The following is a 19,878-nucleotide window of genomic DNA, read 5'->3' on the forward strand; positions in this document are numbered from 1 at the left end:
GGGNGGGGGTCGGAGAGACGGTCCGGCGACGTAGCCCACGGCGTGGTGGCCGTAGGAGGAGGAGGAGGGTGGGCGCATAGGAAGGAACTCTTTATGCGAGCCCGACAACCCGCGAACCCGGCGCGGCGCGGTAATTTGCTTTAGTGCCGTCGCGTAAATTTCAGGATGATGAGAACGTACGGGCGGCGCTTAACCCGTTCTTCTTCCGGACAGGATGAGGAAGGGTAGAGAAACGAAGTTTCGGAACCGCTAATGCGGTCAGTTATCGAATGGGCTCGCCCGGAATCCGCGTAACGCGGAATTTGCCTGTAATAAAAAAAAAAGTCCGGCGGTCAATCCTCTTCTGGTCAATTCGTCGCGAGCACGCTCCACACACACACACACACACACACACACACGTTCTGGCTCCATTATCGCGTCGTAAAGCAATTTGGAAATCCGAGCCGGCTCGGGACCGCGCGCAATTTCCTGAACGGCTCGGCCTTGGGAATACCAGCGGCTGTTCGACCGGTTTTTCTTTCCCGCGGGGGGTGCGAAAGAAGCGGAGATTAAAGATTAACGTTCGTTCGGCTCGACTGCGGTGCACAAACGTGTCGTGCGGCTTGCGTATAATGTCACGGCGCGGCAGCGAATATAGCGCCAACGAAATAGGTAATAATTGAACCACCCCCCTGTAGCGATGATCGAAACGGATGCGTTCCGCGATGTATATACGACGATATTCAAGCAGCGCGGGCGCGCCGCGCGCTTCGCTCCAATGTCAATCGAGAGAGGGTTTTTATCCCGCTGATCGTTACATTTCGCCAATTGCCGTAGGGCATTCGATGTTGACGGTTTAACGAATATCGAGACGATAATCAGTTTTTACTGCCACATTAGCCTCTTTGAATGTTTATGCTAGCGTGCAGCTTTGCAGCGATCTGTTTCGTTAAAATGATAAATTACATATAAATACAATATTTACGTATTTATGAGCATTGGAAATGACATTTGATACGTGTGTACGGACATTTACGCGAATGTGGCGAAGTACAGGATGAATATTCCATCCAGTACGTGAAAAATTAAAAATGGAGAGGAAGTTATCCATCCGCTGCGTTATAAAATAACGCGACGGTCGTTTTGAAATTGGTAGATAGCGCGTCCTCGCGCGACCGCCACCGTTGTTCGTCTAATAATTGAACACTTCGGGTGCGAAAGCGAATCGTCGCATGACCGGTCGTTGCCGCGCGCGCATTTTCGCGAGCGACGCACCAGCGGAATTTAGATCTCACCGTTGGCGAGGGCCCTATTTTCGTGTGCACGCGCCCGATGAATTTTTCAGCCGGCAACAATCGTATACTGCTTTAGTATATGGGCGCGGACGCTCATGGGGCATTAACTTCAAAAGGGTCATTCGCGCGAGCTAAACAAGCAGTAAAAAAGTCGGGTTGCCCGCGTGCGCGCGCGTACGTTGCCTCCCTCGTGCATCCCTCCCTGCACCCTCCGTCCGAGGGAAATGCGTTGGAATTTCACGGCGAGATTCGCGGCCGTGCCGGGGATACCTACATTTTGTTCGCGCTCTCGCTCTCGCGCTATATCCGCATAGTCGCGAGCTTGTGTTTCATTCGGCCAGGCCATGAAATCGCGGCGCTTCGCGATTCGAGGCCTCGCCGAAATTCGAGAATGCTCGCCGAAAATAGACACGCAGCTCCGCACTGCAATATGGTATCGCAACGTGTATGTATGTACGTCTGTAGCGAAGCGATAAGAGCCGCCGACCCCACTTATCTGGCGCGCGTTTTAATCTTTAGTGCGCCGTTTTCGTTTGCGTCCGCGACACTCTCGCGGATAATCGCAGACTGGTTAACACGTTCCCGCAAACTCGTGTGAAATTATCATGTGCACATAAATGGGATGAAAGTTCTAATTCTTGAGGCGATAAAATCAAATTTGTAGATTGCGGACCAATGCGTAACATTTTTTTTTTTCGCTTTCACGTTTGGGTATACCGAGAGAAAAATCCTTTATCAAATGGAAGCGTAGTTTATATAGTTTACAGATCACTAAACGGATGAAGTGGGATAAGTTTCATACATTTCTGGCAGGCCATAGCACGTACAAGAGCCAGAATTACATGAGGACGGTATTAAGAGAGGGGACGATATTCCGGTTGCCTTCGTGAATAATGCATATCTTACTACCCTCAAACACTACTGCGCGCGGAGACGAGATCAGATACGTAATAAAGCATTGAAGAGCTTTAGATATGATTTTATATTTTATGGCGATTTTACACATTCCACTTTTTATGATCGTGCCAGATGAGTCAGAGAAACATTACTTTCACAAAATCGATCACTCATACTGACAATGAGAACGATAAAAAGACCCTTTTTAGTTTTACTTTTTAATTTATTTGAGATTTTAGATAATTATCTGTGAAATGTACGTGTAAATCATTTTAGACTCAATATGTAAACAATATTTCATTTCAATTATGTAGCAAATTTTTCGTTTCCTGTATGAATGTGTATTTCTAGATGTATGTACATATATTACGAAATAATTTATAATAATATTCTAAAAATTGGTATCGTGTGTGTAGATATATTTAATTATATTCTTAAACTAGAAAATTTTACGTATTTTTTTTTTTAATACAAAAGTACTGAACGAACTCTGAAAGACATAAAGGTGTAACTTTTTCCACAAACTTTCCATCGATATAATAGCCCTTTTGGGCTGTTGTTCGTGCTATAATTTGAAATTTTTAGAAGGCTATGAATATGCTCCTAAAAAGCTTTTTTATCTGGAATATAGACATGTAGGCTCTATTTTAATGTAGACTCGGTTTTAAATATTAGAATCATTGAACCAATCTAAAAAATAAAATATATGTTTTTGACATATAAAAAGACTCCATTAAAGTGTGAATGTAATACGTATATACGTGCACAAGGATGAAAAAAATTTCTTTATTAAATGCATTGCATGGAAAGCTTATTGTACAGTATTACATATAAATGCTAATATTTTCATGCATAGTACATTCATGCGCACCATCGCACAACTTGCTTATAGCATCACTGAAACATTGTTTTTATTGCACTTTGATGCTTACACACGGTATTAATTGTTCATCGCTATTTGCAACCCTTTCGGTAAACAATAAAATTATAGTTTCTATAAAAGCTTTATATTTAAATTTATATTAAATTAATTGGAAAAGTGATATTTGTAGGGCAATTATGCACACGTAGTAGTCTTTTAAAATATACAGTGATATAATTTCTTCTAAATGTGCTCTTTAGAAAATATAAAATCATGATCACTGAATATATAGATGAAATTCACAAAGTGGAATTATAAAATATTTTATTTTATATAGTTAGAAAATCCGTTAATTTATTACATATTTTTATGGTATTATTAACTTATTTATTATTATTGTTGGATCGATAATTCGTAAACAATATAAAAAGATAGATTTATAGGTTATAGAATTTATAGATTTTACGTGATAATTATAGTATCGCATTAAATTAGTTTACTCGCATCTCTATGATTCTATTTAAAATGCCTGTAGGTATTAGTACTATCGTTTATCTCTTTTCGTTGGCATTAATTGCGTGGTCATAGCGCATAATTTCGCCGAATTTCCAACCAAGCACCAGTTGCAAATGGTTCTATGGAACGGACATAGCTGTGTCGTTGATGATGCGGGACTCGGGAAAAATCACGCGCATCGCCAGCGGGCCAGATGTTGACGACGTCGCGGTATTACTCCGAGAACTAATTGCCCTCGTATTATCTTCGTTCTGCGAGACCTCCATTTGCCTGGCCGCCATCCCCGTAATCAGCCGGGCGCAGACCTGTCTATCATAGTCCTCCAGGTGGGAGTGTTGTAATTTGCAAGCCGATATCACAATGGCATCGTGTTTACTGTTACATCTGTCAAGCTAATGGACCCAGATTAGGGCTCAGCCCGTTATCATTGTCCCATTCCCTGTCTTTCTATCGCGACCGTGCGCCCTGTTCGCGAAATCCTGAGTGACTCGTTAATCCGTCGTCCGGAAAGCCCATGTTATCACCGATAACACTGTCATTTTTGACAGTCAGTATTATTCCGTCAGTTACGGAGCCGAGCATCGAGCGAGTTGCAATGCCGGTAAGAAGCTTAAATCGGGGGAATGTCACTTGTATCGCCGACCTGCGCGGCGATCAACCTAACGGCTCTTTCTCGTTTGCGTAAATGTGCGATACATCCACACGCAATTATGCAGTTGTTTGCACAAACATTTACAAAAGTGAAACGCGCTCCCCCTCCCTCACATTTACAAATTGTTCTCGTAGAGTCGAGTATTGTTTACACAAATGTTTACAAGTGTTGAAATGCACTTTGAAATTTGTACAGCTTAGGGAAAATGACGTCAGAGACGAAGTCTGTAACTTGTTATTACTCGTTGGTTTAGTTAGCCGAGTTATCATAAACGACTAGTTGTGTAGATCACAAAGTTTAACATAACGAAATAACACATGTTAAATTAAAATTTTGTTATATGATATCTTTAACGTCATTTAATTTAATTACAAGATGTGTATTATCAACATATATGGCGCATCAACTGATTTTTATAATTTTAATTTTTAATAATAAATATAAAATTCTCAAAGTTCATAAAGTTTTTCAATTTTTTTTTATGTTCTTTAAAAGTGTATGTTCTAGGAAACTGTAATAATAGAAAATCACAAAATTTTGTGATCTTTTTTACCAAGCAGATCATTATATAAAGATAAATTAATATTTATTACACAAAAATAATGATAGTATTAAATCAATTGATTTATCGCTTTTCTTAAAAATAGAATAACGACGCAAACTTTCGGAGGTTAAGTAAATTTCACTGAATGTTCTACTAATCAGTACAACTTTAGTACACGTAATCTGTTAAATATACCTACAAATTATAACTTATGTACCAGATTAGTCGATTCGAGATGAGATGATTTGACAACTAAGACCAAATTTGAAGCACATTAAATATTTCCGTACATGTTCGTAAGTAAGAAGCCGAGAATCGTCGACGACGCGTTGACTGAAATAAACGCGACGACCGCAAATTACGTATATGAATAAGACAAATACGTCTCACTATATAATACTGTATAATGATCTAACGTTCAGCATTTTGCTGCCGACAGAAATGCATTTCTCTCAAGCAACGATGAAACTAGATCACTTAGAATTATTTTCGAAGTATATTAACGGGACGGATATTATATAAGAAGGATATTGTTCTCAAGCTTGTTAGGTGCTTATAACCATATTAACCATTTGCTCTCTTACGGATTCGAGTATCGCGAAATCCTCATAATAACGGATTTTCTATTTTTACATACCTCTTTTCTGCTTTTTCTATCGTTTTACTCTCGTTAAAATCCTTTTTCGCCATGGGACGCACGTCATCCTATTCCGATGCGAGATTTTCGCAGCTGGTACGACACTAAATATTTAATGGTCCAGATAAATGTTTGATGCGACAGCTCGAGGATCGAGATGCAGACGCAAATTCGCTCGATAGTCGGAATTCTTTCGTTGGCGAATCTCGTTTGGGAGTTCAGCGGAAATTCTGGGGGAAGGGGAGGCAGAGTCGGAGGCATTGCTCTGGTCGTTTCAGCGAAATCGATATCGCGAGCGAGCATCCGTATCGCCGACGTGAATTATTACGCGAGGCGTTCAGCAAATTGTCTTATCGCGTGGCGCGCGTTTGACAGTGACACAATTCTTGCGAGACGTAATATTTATATTAAAAGTACACTCGATCAATCTACGTCAGGAGCTTAAAAACAAATTTACTATACCGCTGAATATTAATTGCCTCGATTTGCTCGGACGAATTGCTTCATCGTGTTCTTGCGCGAGTCACCGTAAATTGTTGCTTGGAGGGAAAACTTCAGCAATTAGTTCTTCAACCCTTTCCTCTCAGATGACGCTCTATGAAAGTAAAATATCACAAAAATCTCATTTTCCCCGGTTAATATTAGCAACGTGTAAACGATTATTAAAATGTTTAAAAAATAATATGAAGCAATATTTGATATATCAATTATAATTGAATTTTTACGGGATCTGTGTGTATCGAAACATACATCGAATTTTGATTCTACATTTTTGGTTTATTACGCATTTTAATTAATCGTAGATTATCCTTATTGATTATATCGCGTATCGCATATGTGAAGTTTACGACGCCATACATCTTGATATTTCATTTAAACCTTCTGCCGATCCCGATTGCCCGTTGCGTTAATTTGCGAGACATTACCGAGTATCGAGCGAGTCGCAGGTCTCGTGGGATTGGTACGTTTTTTCGCATTATTCTTTCGTCACAATGTAATAAAGTGCACGTCGGGATGCGATTAACGTCGGGAGTGCCGCGCAAAGTACCGTATTCTGGTGTGATTACCGCGCACGTGATCGTAATTAACTGTATTTCCGCGAGTGTTGTGTGAGTGCCGCGAAAGTACAAGGAGAAATTGAGAGGAGAGGAGGCGCGGCCCGGAGAGGCGTCGGGCGACGGTAGAGCAATCTTGTGAGTTTTATTTATTATGTATTTATTTATCACGTTGCGGAATTAATTATTTTATAAAAGTAAGAACTATTTTTTCGAAATACGTACTAATTATTTCGAGCATTGCTATATTTGTAACTTACATATTAACATAGTTGCGGTAAAGTTTCGCTGCTGCGCATTGCAGCTTTGAATAATAAACATTACATTTTATTTTAATTTAAAATAATGGATCAGTATGAAAATTGATTTTGATAATAAGATAGATATGATAAGATAGATGTGTAAAATACGTACCAAAGAATTTAATACATTTAAATAAATATACATTTAAATAAATATATATGAATCTCCCTTTGATTAAAAATTATTTAAAACGAACTAAGATGACGTAACATTTAATAATTATCTTATCATGAAATAGAATAACTTTTTACACTCAGAATTAATAAGAAGTAAAAGTCGATATAACAAATGATAGATCGGTAATTTTTAATTAATGAACTTTGACGCCTATAGTCAGAAGCTACTGCAATCTCGAGATTTTCATGTCAAGACTTTTTAATCTAATCTAAAGAATTTACTATTAGAGCATTGTGCCATGATTATTAAATCCTGTGTATAGGCTCTTTTAAAATTTATAGATTGACAAATCAAATCGTGTTGCAACGCATACACGTATGATAGTAATTTGCTAAGGTAGCTTTAACACACCGCAGGCGCAATCTGTAAACTCAAACAACCGCGGTCGTGTCTAATCGGCGGAAGGCATACAGAGACACGGTTCGCGTTTAAATTCACAGAGAGCTTAAATTTCATCTTTGAAGACCTGCCAATGTCGCAAATACACATAAACATGAGTTTAAAAATTTACGCGCAAATAAATACATACATATATAATCTTATTATATTTTGTTTGCATATACAATCTGTAAGTTAAATAAAACGTACAAAATGTAAATTAAATAAAAAAATATTAATAAACAACATTACTAAAAAGAAATATTTCAAAATTAAACTGAATATTAATCTTTTATTACTTTTTTTGCTGATTATTTTATTTTTAAATGAATAGGAGGAAGCTAATAATATATGTTTTGTATTTGTGATTTAAATTTATAGAACAGTTTCAATATTAACACGTATTATATTTATAGTTTGCAAGGAACAAATTATACTCTACAATACAGTTACAAGTTGTATATCGGTGTCGAGAATAAGATAAGACTATATATGAAAAAAAAAACAAATGATCGTGAACCGAATGTATCACGTTACAAATTTTGGTATTACAGCGTAGTGGACTATAGTCGCGTGACAAACGTATTTGTTGCAGTTTTTATAATAGTTTTAAACTGAAATAAAACTGTCACCAATAAATCTCGATTACTGCATGCATGACGGCATAGGAAATTTCCGATTAAATCTGCTGTGGAGGAGACGCGTGAAATTAGCATCAAATGCTCTATGCGTTGTAATTGACATGGAAACCAAAATGTACTCGCCAAAGCGTATAAGCATTAATGAAGTCTCCGCGAATTATTGCACTCTGTCACGTGCCAGTCAATTGTCGCGAAATAAACGCGCTATTCGCCATTTGCTTGTTATTGCTTCATTAATTGCAGGCGCGGCAAGTAAGCGGAAACACGCGTGGCGTATTATCTAATTTATCGGGAGCGGCTTGTCCTCCGCAGATGCACGTCGATGAGAGGCAATTTGGGTCGTGGTCGGGCAGTGATAAGTGCGGGGGGGGGAGGGGAGGGAGGGTGCTATTAATCTGCGTGAGCGCATATCCCCGCGAAATATGCGAATCTCTCGCGAAGTAAAATAAAAGCGCGTCCGGATACGCAGTATGTAGTATACGGGTATCCGCGTTATTCGGGCGGTCGCGTCACAATGGCCGCAAGGCGATTATAAACTAGAGCAATTAATTATAAGTGGTCTCGCAGTATAACGACTTCATGCTGGAAATTCCGGCGTGTAACGCCGGTGCATACCGCGAATATTTGGTTTGCCATGAAACGCTTCAAGACCGGCCGTGCCTTCGTCTTCCGGTATGCGGTGAAACTGCAGTTCTCTGTTCTCTTCTATCCGCTTCCCACCCTGCCCCTCCTGCCTGCCCTGCAAACCCCTCTCGCCGCTATCCCTGTCTTCTCCATTCGCGACGTGGATATTCTGTAACCATCGCGCTCATTCTCCTTCTTTCGAGACGCCATTTATCAATTACAAGCAGCAAGTGGCTGAGTATAAAACGTTGAAAAATTCCATTGTCAATGCCGGATTTTCGCTCGCTTGCATCTATTTCGCTGGCGTTTAAGTCGTCACGAAGCTTTTACGAGACTTTTACCTCGCGCGCAGAAGCGGCAGGAATCTCTGACAAAGGACGCGCAGGAATGCTCGCGTTCCGAAGTCTAACGCGATTTCAGACGTTGTGTAATGCAGTTATCTTGTTAACTTTAACCGTTGCTTATTATCGCGCGCGAAAATTATAAATTTTCACATCTTTTGATAGATATAGAAGTCGTCTTTTAATCGGAAAATTTTAAATAAATTCGTGCATAGGTAGCAATTTATTTATTTACATAAATATATACTTTTATTATAACAAATATGTATGAAAATATTTTATATTGAATATAGGTATTTGTTTTTATACAGTATAATTTATCATCCGCGTTTTGAGAGAAGATTTGATCGCTCTTTATAGTTCGGCTCGATTGAATAGCATGGGATTCTGAGATTGATAAAGACCGCGGCAACAAATTCGCTTATAAGAGGATCGATGAGCGTCGGTTTCAAATCATAAACGTAATAACGATAAAATGTCATTTTGCTGCGGGCGAGCCGGCGAACGTTTCCTGTGCGAAGGAAATAACGTATGTTCGGTTTTCCTAATCGGATGTTCGACTGGCTTTTCCGGGATAATAGCTCGAGCAGGCGGGATTACCGGAGGGACAGAGCCTCGGATAGCTTCCCTATCGCTTCGATAACTCTGTTCGATGGTCCGGACGAGCTGCCACCCTCGCAACGAGGATTTTATATATTCCTTCGAACGTAAGAATGCGCGTAACCAAGTATAAGCGTTTCAGTTGCACACTCGGCATTATTGATATTCAATTAACGCGCTTCTGTTTTTCAAGTTGTGATCTTTAGATCTTAGTGATCCCAAAATGAAATATAAATTTTATTTCGATATTGCAAATTTTTAAAATATTACGCATCATAAAATCACCTCGATACACAATTTATTTGTTGTAATACAGTATCTTGTATGTCACGGTATGATGGAACCGATCTTCCCCTTGAAAGTGTAAAGTGGCATAGGGGGATAAAGCAGCTTTAATCCAAGAAACGTTGTATGTTATGAGCGAGGCCTTTGTCATCTCATTGAAATTACGTCAACTGCGAGCGAGTAGTTATGTTAACTTGGCAACATCGTCCATGAAATCAGCCTCTAATGCAAACTCTCAGAGTAGCTCGGAGAGAAGCACACTTAGGTTAGGTTATTGCTCGTTACCAAGTTCAAATCAAGATAAGCATGACGTACGCGCATTGACTCACAAATAAACGTGGCCTTGACCATGAGATAAGAATTGAACACACAAATACATATATGTATTAAATCAAAAATTTATGAAGAAAAATACTTTATTTTCATTTTGCGTAACGATTAAAAATGGAATAGAAAATAGCATTTATTTTCATCACTGGTTTTCGAATTATACAAATTATGAAAAATGAAGAATTTTATAAAGCAATAAAAAACAAAAAATTTGGTGAATTTATTTTATAAAAAATTTTAGTGGATTATAAAATCTTTAGTTAATTCTACATAAACTTTCCTTTAACAGAATCTTGGACTTGATAAATTTGGAACGGTGTACAAGCTGTAGAAAATCGCAGTTTTATCAACTACTTAAGCTTTAAAAAAAAAAACACATTGATTCAAACTTAGGTAGCGTCAGATTCACTACATCCTTGTGATTTATTATTTATAAACTCGATTATAGTTACTTGGTTACTAAAATATGTACTGCTGAAAATTATGAAACCAGATGACGTTCAACTGAATTTTCGTTAAAATGAGTTTAATTCTAAACTTCTTAATTCTTCGGAGAATTAACATGTATAAGAAAGCAACGCCGTATCTTTACCCGAGTTGTGAGTAATAAATCACAAAATGTAATGTACCAACATTATTAAGTTTATTACGTCTGAATTAATATGCATTTCTTAAAAAAATTTAGTAATTAATGGGTTATGGGTAGTCTTTTATGACTTTCGCGTTGTTTCATATTTATAAACTAAAATCTTGCAAATTCAAAATTTGCTCTTATTAAATTTCGTGTTTCCTGATTTGTAATACGATTCTATTTGCGGGAGCGTGGCGTGTTAAAAAAGACGTCGTCGCACATTATTCTATAGAGATGCAGACATCGGTATCGTTACAGCGGCACCGTTGTTTCGAGCGTAGTATTGTTTCGGGTTATTTCACGCGGAGCTACGAGACCCTTTCATGTTTGAGATTCCCGTGCTACACCGACGGTGAACTGAATAAAAGGAAAATGAACCTGGCCACACCCAGTCAGTCTTCACATTCCGAGGCGTTCACCCTCGCCCCGGGAAATCACGGTAATCTCGAGTTTTTTCAGGAAGGGATTCGTGCCCTCGTTGAAATAACCTTAAGAACTTTCGCGGGCTTATCGTACAAACGCGGCGGCTCCCTGCAAATAGTTCGCGTTTAACGTAATTGGCCACGGAAAGTGATTTGCATTAGCCCGCGTAGAAATCTACGTTTGTAATAGCGATGTTTATACGCTGGCAAAACTGCATCGCTTAATAGCAAGAAACGTGGTATAGGTCATAGGAATTCGCAAGAAAGATAATAATATGTCCTCTGCGATGACGAAGTCGCCGCAATTGCGTACAAGCAAGTGACCGCACATACCGCCACGGCTATGTAGGGCGTTTATGAATATGTGATGGCCGCGACCATGGAGTACGCCTGGTGTTGCAGTTTGTCGAGCGAACTTTAAAACGTATGCAATTTTCCGTCATATCGCATTACGGGATGTGCGCGAGGAAAAACAACGGGCTCTCCGGCCCCGCAATTTCGCCTTCGTACCGTTGCACACTTGTAACTCACGTATATTAAAATTACTAACGTTTTGCGGTTGAAGCGAAAATGCATTTGATGCACGTGATATATACGCGCGGGGGAAATAATCTGTTTTCTGAAATACATATCCGAATATATTGTGTTACATTTCCGCAACGACACGCATGAAAGAGTCGTTGCACGGCTCGCGCGAATATCGCGCCGAGAGACCGCGAGAAGGAAACGTTTTGCATAGATCGCAATTTTTATCCTTAACTCAGGGAAACGTACGAATTATGATTAAAAAATAACGGAAGAATTATATGTACAGTTAATATAGCTATGATCAGCCGTATTGTTGAGACAGCTTTATGGATAAAGTATATATATAAAAAAACGCTCGCAAAAGAAAACAAATGAAAAATATTTGACATTCAATTACCTTTGTTAAATTATTTTATTTTTTAAACGCTTGTCGATATTCCAATTTGAGCTTTGATAAATGAAATTTTATAATTCCTTAGAATTTGAGAAATTCTGAAATTTGAATTTGATAAAAATAAATAGCACTTTAAAATCGCCGTGAGTATGCGTTTCAAAAATAATCGCGTGTAATTTATTCTTTGTCTTAACATTTTTAATTTTAAATGTTGCAATTTAAAAAGGTATTTAATTTTTTAAATAAATTACATAATTATTTTATTAGTTTGTGAACAAGTTAAATATTTTTTATATGTTAACATTTTGAGAAATTCTGAAATTTGAATTTGATAAAAATAATTAGTACTTTAAAATCGCTGTAAGTGTGCGAGTCAAAAATAACTTATTCTTTAACTTATTTAAAATTTTTAATTTTAAATGTTGCAATTTAAAAAATATTTAATTTTTTAAATACATAATTATATTTTATGAAAAGTTAAATATTTTTTACATATTACCATTTTTCGAGCTGAAAAGATAGAAAAAAAGAGAGACGATATTAAAGAGTGACGAGATTTATTATTATTTGAACAACTATTTCGCTTTTAGCGTTTACTGTTAGTGAGTTGCGTAATGTTTCGTGTTATAAATGTACCTCATTAAGAATAATGATGGTGTCATCAATATCGATATTTGTAACGATTCAGCGAAATTCCGACGAGACGTGGATAAAAACTGCTGCACAGCAAAGCCGCACAACTCGAGCAGAAGGCACTGATAGGGCGCGTCGGTGTGTCTAAAGTATCTAGCCGTGCCTAACTACTTACATGACATACGAGGATGAAATTCCGCGAGAACCGCGATGTATAGAAAAATGATATTCTTTACTTAAATATATATATCGCCTTAAATATATCGGGAATGTTCCGTCTTTTCTAACTGCGGAAATACCTATATTATTGGGGAGGTGCCGCTTGCGTGCTGCTGTTTATTCGATGCTTATAGCGCGGGCCAATTTATCTCGGACAAACGTCAAAGCCTTGTGCCTGAATAATGGTTCGGCGGTTCGGGCTGTGGTTAGACAATGACGTCCCAATGCTTTCCGTCTCTCATACAGCCCCTTCGGTCCCTAAAACAAACCGACGTACAACACGTCTCGTCGTGCACGGGCACGCTCGCTTATGAACGTGCACACGCTCACGCGTAGCTGTATACGGTCCAACTGTACACGCGAGCAGCCTCACGCTGTGCTTGCCTAATTAGTCGTCCTTATGCGACTCGTTTATCAAAGGTGCACGCACACGTTGTAGGATTCGGATGCCGTTTCTCCACTCGGTGAGAATTAATTGAAGGGCTCAATGCGGGGACTGTCACGTTCGTCCGATTGACGCGGCTCTTCCAGTCAGTCGTGAGTCTGATTATTAGATATGTGAATATTACAGCGGACGTATAAATAAAATACGGCAGGTATCGCGCTTGATCGGGAATAAATTATCATGCAACCGCATACAAATCTGGTTAAGTGGGTGTCATTGAAATTCGAATATCCGCCGAGGCGGATTTTCCCAATTAAACAATACGTGTATCCATAACCGAAAGAATGCGTATATATAAACATGTTTATTAGTTTAGCCATGTATTTAAACTGATGTGCCGCAATATACGTATACGCGTAATCGATTTTATTCGTACATGCAAATTGACTTTGCATGAGTTTGACAAATATAATGCTTTAATGTGATCCACTTTCCCAGAACATTGTTACATAGTTAAAACAGATTTAATCGATGTTATACAATGTTCTTTCGAGTCTATATTAAATTATCTGTTAATTATGTCAATTGCATTAATAATTTGAATGAAATAGTATAAGCTACTTAATATCCAATTTGGAAAGTAAAAAAGTTTATTTTTCGATATACAAATGTAATGGTGTCACTTTCTCTCGTGTCAGTATAAATATTATCACAGTCGTGCAATCATATTTTATATTTATTTCTGTTTATTATTTATATAAATAATTATTTATACGAGGAACGTAAACAATTTACTAATTTACATATTAACTAGATAATTAACTCATTGGAATATTGGTACAACAAATATTACGCATTCGTAAACTTGCGTTGGTAACGTAAAGTGATTAATAACATTAATCATTTTGGGAATGTTCCATGCAATTGTATAATATTAATAATCTGTCGGTTAAAAAATAACATTTTTCGCGTAAATATTAATGATTATAGAAATGCAATTATTCTTGATTACCTTTTAGGCGATTATTTTCATTTGAAATTGTTATTTGATTAATTATTTGAGCTTTAAAATGTATATTTGCTATTTTTTAGGACGCAGAAAGAAAAATCTTGCGAAAATGACTCCGTTTTTCATATCACAATGACAGCGGATACATATTGCGGTAACCGCACGCAAATTGGACGCGCGGTTCTCCATGTTTCTCTCATGAGTAAGATACATGCATACTGACACACGCGCAGCTGCACAAATCGTCTATCTCTTATATCGCCCTCGATTTCGTCATTTTACCGAAGAATCTTTTCGCCGTCGTCTTTACGATTTAGAATCGATATCTTCTTACGAGGCAGATTTTACGATGCACTGGGAACTATTGCGCCACCTGCAATAGAACGCGCCGCGCGTTCGATATTGTCAGAATATAACAGAGGTTCCCCATGGTGTGCATTATATTACCGGCATAATATTATCGCTCTGTTGTAACGCGCCCGTGACGGCCGTTAAGGTCTAGTAAGATCGCCCGGTGTCTGGGATCGGGGGATGGAAGGGGGAGGGGGATGTGCCTGCGGCTCGCCGTTGGGCAAGGATGCGTGTGAAGGGCTAAATAACCATCTGGTTATTAACGAAGTTCCTAAGTTTTCTCGTTTATGTCCGTCTGCTTCTTCGCATTGCGCCCTTACACGTCGGATCGCAAAACGCGATACATGATTGTCGAGCGCCGCGGTGTTCTTTCGCGAACGTCGTACCACGCCCGACGTAGACGTAGAGAAAATGTAGACGGGGAAAATTTTCCTGAATTTGCAGACTGCACATATGCAAGTGGAAAAAGATTAGGGAGTAGAACATATGATTTAAACCAGATGGAAACGCTGAGGAAAGCTCTATATGCTTTTATGTATGTAAATTCTTACTTAAAAGCACGTCATTTACAATTCTAGGCATTAATTAATGGTACAATGGTAATACAGAGCCGAAATGCCATAAAAATTAGCTATAATTTCATTATAATATATATTATTTAGCAACCATTCAGTTTTCATTCAAGCGACATTATTCATAAATAATAGAACTCTTTAGGTTTATACAAACAAATCTTGTACGCTTTTTTGTATAATACATTACATTTTCAAATAATAATAAATTAAATCATTTTTTAAGATATGCGCAGGCTAAATCTGCGCGTGCAAAAAGAAGTGAAACATGGAAGTTAGATATCACGCAAGTATTGTTGTTTATTTATCCGCCGTTCTAATTGGTTGCCAATCATATGATTCGGCCGAGTAAATTTGGGTTGATTCTGTTGGTTTGACAGTTTGACATTTAACGATTAAATACCGTAAAATGATTGATTGAGAGCGAATAAAACAAAATAAAGCATTTAAAAAAGTGAAATCTATATAGAGGGGACATGGCGCAAAATAATTTGAGCAGCGTGTATAAAATGATGAAAGGATCTATTTGTGATTGTGCGTCAAATACATATATCCGGTTAATATCTAATAATTAAATAAGTATGATATCGACGCAACGATAAAGAAAGTAAAGCTCGCGAATTCCCATTCGTAGTATATACGAGATTAAAGAACGAGTTCATTGTTAAAGAGACTTCTCAAGTTCGTTCGTTTGCTCTCCGTGTGTTTCCTCGCGCTGCGATTCGCACGCTCGCGTTAGAGCGCATAAAAGCTCGGTACTTTTAGAGCAAGACGAAAAAATAAAGAGGCAGCGCGATTCTTTTCTCGACTCGGCAACCGTGAGCGCGGTCGAAGCTTTTGGACGCCTCTTAGCGCTTTCGCAGAAAATCGAATTACTCGTTTCGCGTTTGCGGGCCCGCCGACGGCAGGAAATGAGCATCCAGTCCTTCACTGGGAATGGGCATTTTCCGGAGCCGCTTCGACGTCCAGGACGACCTCCGCGACGTCCCGCCCGATCTCCCGTGCAATTTGATTTTATCACGGATGCGAATCTAAAAACAAACGATCGTGGCGTTTTTCTTTTCCGTTGGACAGCCCGCAGGCTGGAAGTTATACGCCATAGATAGCAGCTTCCGCGGCTTTAAAACTGTGGGCGCGATTCTATAAACAAACTGTCGGGGCAAACATTATTCAAAAACGATTTGCGTATCTTAATTGCGAGTAATAAATAGTCTGAGTATGTTTCAGTATATCACATTGACGTTTATAGATGTGTACTGATTGTGAGTTTAATAGAGAAATCTCTCTCGTGTTATATCCATTTGTTTATATCATTCATTTACATTTACATAATTTTTTCCTGTTATCTTTCGTATCGTTAGAAAAGATATTTGATTCATGAAATTACATGCAATTAAAAATATAATAAAAAGTATTTATTCACTTAATTTCAATGTAGGTATATGAAAAATAATAATTAATAGTACATTCAACACATTATTTAATAATGTTTAATATATGCATTAGTATTATATAATAGTACATTCAACACATTATTATTAAACATAATAATGTTTAATCTATGCATTAGTATTATTATTTTATTTCTCATGTCTCTCTAACGCTTCTTAGTAATTGGATGAAAGATAATTATTGATATAAATAAAGGATATAATACTTTTTTTGACATTAATACTTTTACGATTACTTTCGTGTTTTAGTATCAGTCTTTTAGACAAACAATTCCTAAATATTAAACAATCGATGTAACAGTAATAAGTTAATTTTGGACTTATTACGTTAAGAAGCAATATTTTTAACATCCAGACAACGTACTGTTTCAATCAACCGCTTATAAAATCAAATTCCTTTTATTTCTCTATTATATTATATTATTTAGATTACGTTATTTGTATTATTACATTGACATTATTCGACGATACTAAATATTGCAAATGCTTAGCAACGTATAATGATCTAAACTCAACAAGACCAGATCGTAATCAGTTGTATGCATTACGTTTTCGCATATATTCCCGTTTTCAATATTTACTTATTTAAATAATTAAACATATATTGTATTCTGTTTGCACTAATTTAAACCACATATTGTCAATCTATTAGTCCATATATGTATTTCCATATTAATAATATATGTGATAGAGGCGCGATTGTAAATACAAATATTTTTGATTAACTGAAAATGGTGCAGTATGACATATACGGATGCTTGACGTTGAGCTCATTTGTCGCATTATCTGACGCTTTAACGAAATAACCAGACAAAATTTTTATACCATGAAGAGATTTAATTAAAAATATATAATTCGGACAATACCTATAGTTTCGTCCTTGTGGACTCGCGCCTCCATTGTGAAACTTCGCTTGAAAGACCTACAGAAGCACCGACAACGGTGCCGGAATATGTGCAACGAGGCAAGTGTAGTAGAAATGTTGTCGGCTTTACCTTACCCGCGAGTGAAAGGAAGGGAATGTTGCAGAAAGAAGAAAGGGAGACAGAGAAGCGGAAAGGGAAGTGCGACGAAAAGAGGCGGGGGAGAGTGGTGGGGAGTTAGAAACACGTTTCGCTTCCTGCCGTCACCTTGAAGCCATCTCTTACCGGTTTACGAGGGCACCCACGAAAGTTTCGGTACACTTGCACTTAGAGTCATCCTTGGGGGATAGTGCGATATAGGTAGTGTAATGCCTGTTACGAATACCGGCCCGAGAGCCGTGGGTTGGGTTTATGACTTGCACTACTCGTTCGCATGCCACCGAAAGACGTGAAACGCTTAAACTCCTCTTGCAACCTTTTTGATGGCGACTTCCATCCTAGTATACTATACGCTAACGATTTCCCGGGCTCGTGACGTGGAACCAATTTCCAGCGTTTGCGCATATCGCTCATCGTTGTTTCGTAATTTCTGATTTGACAGTTCTCGTGACCACGGCGTTGAAAGACGTTAAACCGATACTATTCGTTCGAAGAAACGGGCAACGATGCGTCCAACTTCGTTAAGCTCGAAACAGTATATGCAGTCAAGAAAAAAAGAGAACTTTACGTGGAACATTTGACCACTAGTTAGGGGTCTAGTCTTCGTCTAAAGGAGTTGATAAACGAGGATATCTACTGATTGATCGACAGTCTGTTAAAGTAGTCCCAGCACGTGTAGGTTGCCCCGATGCGGTGAATCACAGGTCACGAAATCTTATCATCTGACACGGAAAAGTGGATAATCTTTTTCACCGTCGTACCGACGATCGATTTCAAGCTATTTTCACTCGCCACAGATTGAAAAGCAACGTTTCGATTGAACACGTAATTTCAATCTGTACAAGTTCGGGGAAGAAAAACTTGGCTTTTTGTCTCGTGGGCGTGACATTCATGGCTGACCATATGACAGGTTTCGTTACTTACTACAACGAAAGCATAATTATGATTTTGTATCAGATGCATTTACAATTTTTGGATACCGTGTAATATAAATTAGATATTTAATGTAAATTATGTTTCATATTATTGAAGATTTTGTTTAAGATCTATTTATATATTTAAACAATTAAATTCTAGTCGCATAAATATATACATATGCATATTTGTACATGTAATAATTACGTAATTAGAATTAAATTATTTAAATAAAAATTTTAGATAAAATTAAAAAATGTGAAATACAATTTATAATTATATAATGTATAATATATGTATGTTATGGTACCAAAAAAATTGTAAAATGTATATCACTTCTAATTGTAAGTCTTAAACATAAATATAAACTCAAAAATAAAATTATTTCGAAAATGAGAGCTTGATAATGTATAATCGACGACATTGTGATGTTTAAATGCAAGACAACTTCTTGCTAAAATAACTTCGGCGCGATAACGTGTTAACATGATAATATCTGTACATACTAATTAAGCCCTACATCGGATCGATGAGAAGTCGGGAGTGCAGCCGCTTTATACGTTGTAATAAATTTTGGCATTCTGAGGATGCAGCGCAGATTGTATAAACAGAAACATAATCCAGCGTCTACTTGTTTAACGCGGAACGTTCGATCATTTATCTATCCTAAGGGGTCTCCGGTGGTCGGATACCATGCAACTGACGTTGGTGTCTACGTGTGTTTCTCGCTATCCTAAGAACGTGTCTCCAGTACGAGGAAGGCGGGTCTTACGGTTTGTGATGGCGGAGGGCACGTGAACCCCGACGGGCGCATGCGAACCACCAACCCTAAAGCTCACGGCAGACCAGAAAGGATCACGCTCTCCCTCTCGTCTCATTCTCTCTCTCTCTCTCTCTCTCTCTCTCTCTTTTTCTCGTTCTTTGAAGCTTGCAATTTTCCACTTTTCGCGTTTACCTTGCGCTAGGACAAGTTCTTTCACACTTTCTCGCAAGAATGTAGACGAGTACGCGCGGTAACAACTACGAGATAGGTGAATAAACGAACGCACGCATTCGTCCGGACTCGCTCTTAAGGGCGCAGACAACAGCGCTTGGTGTGTATACGTGTTCTGAAAATTTTTATTCTTTCATCTCTCACAACGTAACAAAGACTTTTCGTTTGTCCCAAGCTCGGGGATTTGAAGAGATTGAAACTCTTTTAAAATTTAAATATGAAATTTTGAAGCTTTT

At 38.0% G+C, this 19,878-nt stretch overlaps 1 protein-coding gene across 2 annotated transcripts in view; it reads left to right on the forward strand.

Annotated features, from left to right (window-relative positions):
* The window catches only part of LOC105458068 (neurotrimin), a 165,515-nt gene that overhangs the window by 73,772 nt on the left and 71,865 nt on the right, over positions 1-19,878 (forward strand). The gene's annotated exons all lie outside the window — the stretch shown is intronic.

Source organism: Wasmannia auropunctata, unplaced genomic scaffold (genome assembly GCF_000956235.1).
Source record: "Wasmannia auropunctata unplaced genomic scaffold, wasmannia.A_1.0 LD334721.1, whole genome shotgun sequence".
NCBI classification, from domain to species: domain Eukaryota; kingdom Metazoa; phylum Arthropoda; class Insecta; order Hymenoptera; family Formicidae; genus Wasmannia; species Wasmannia auropunctata.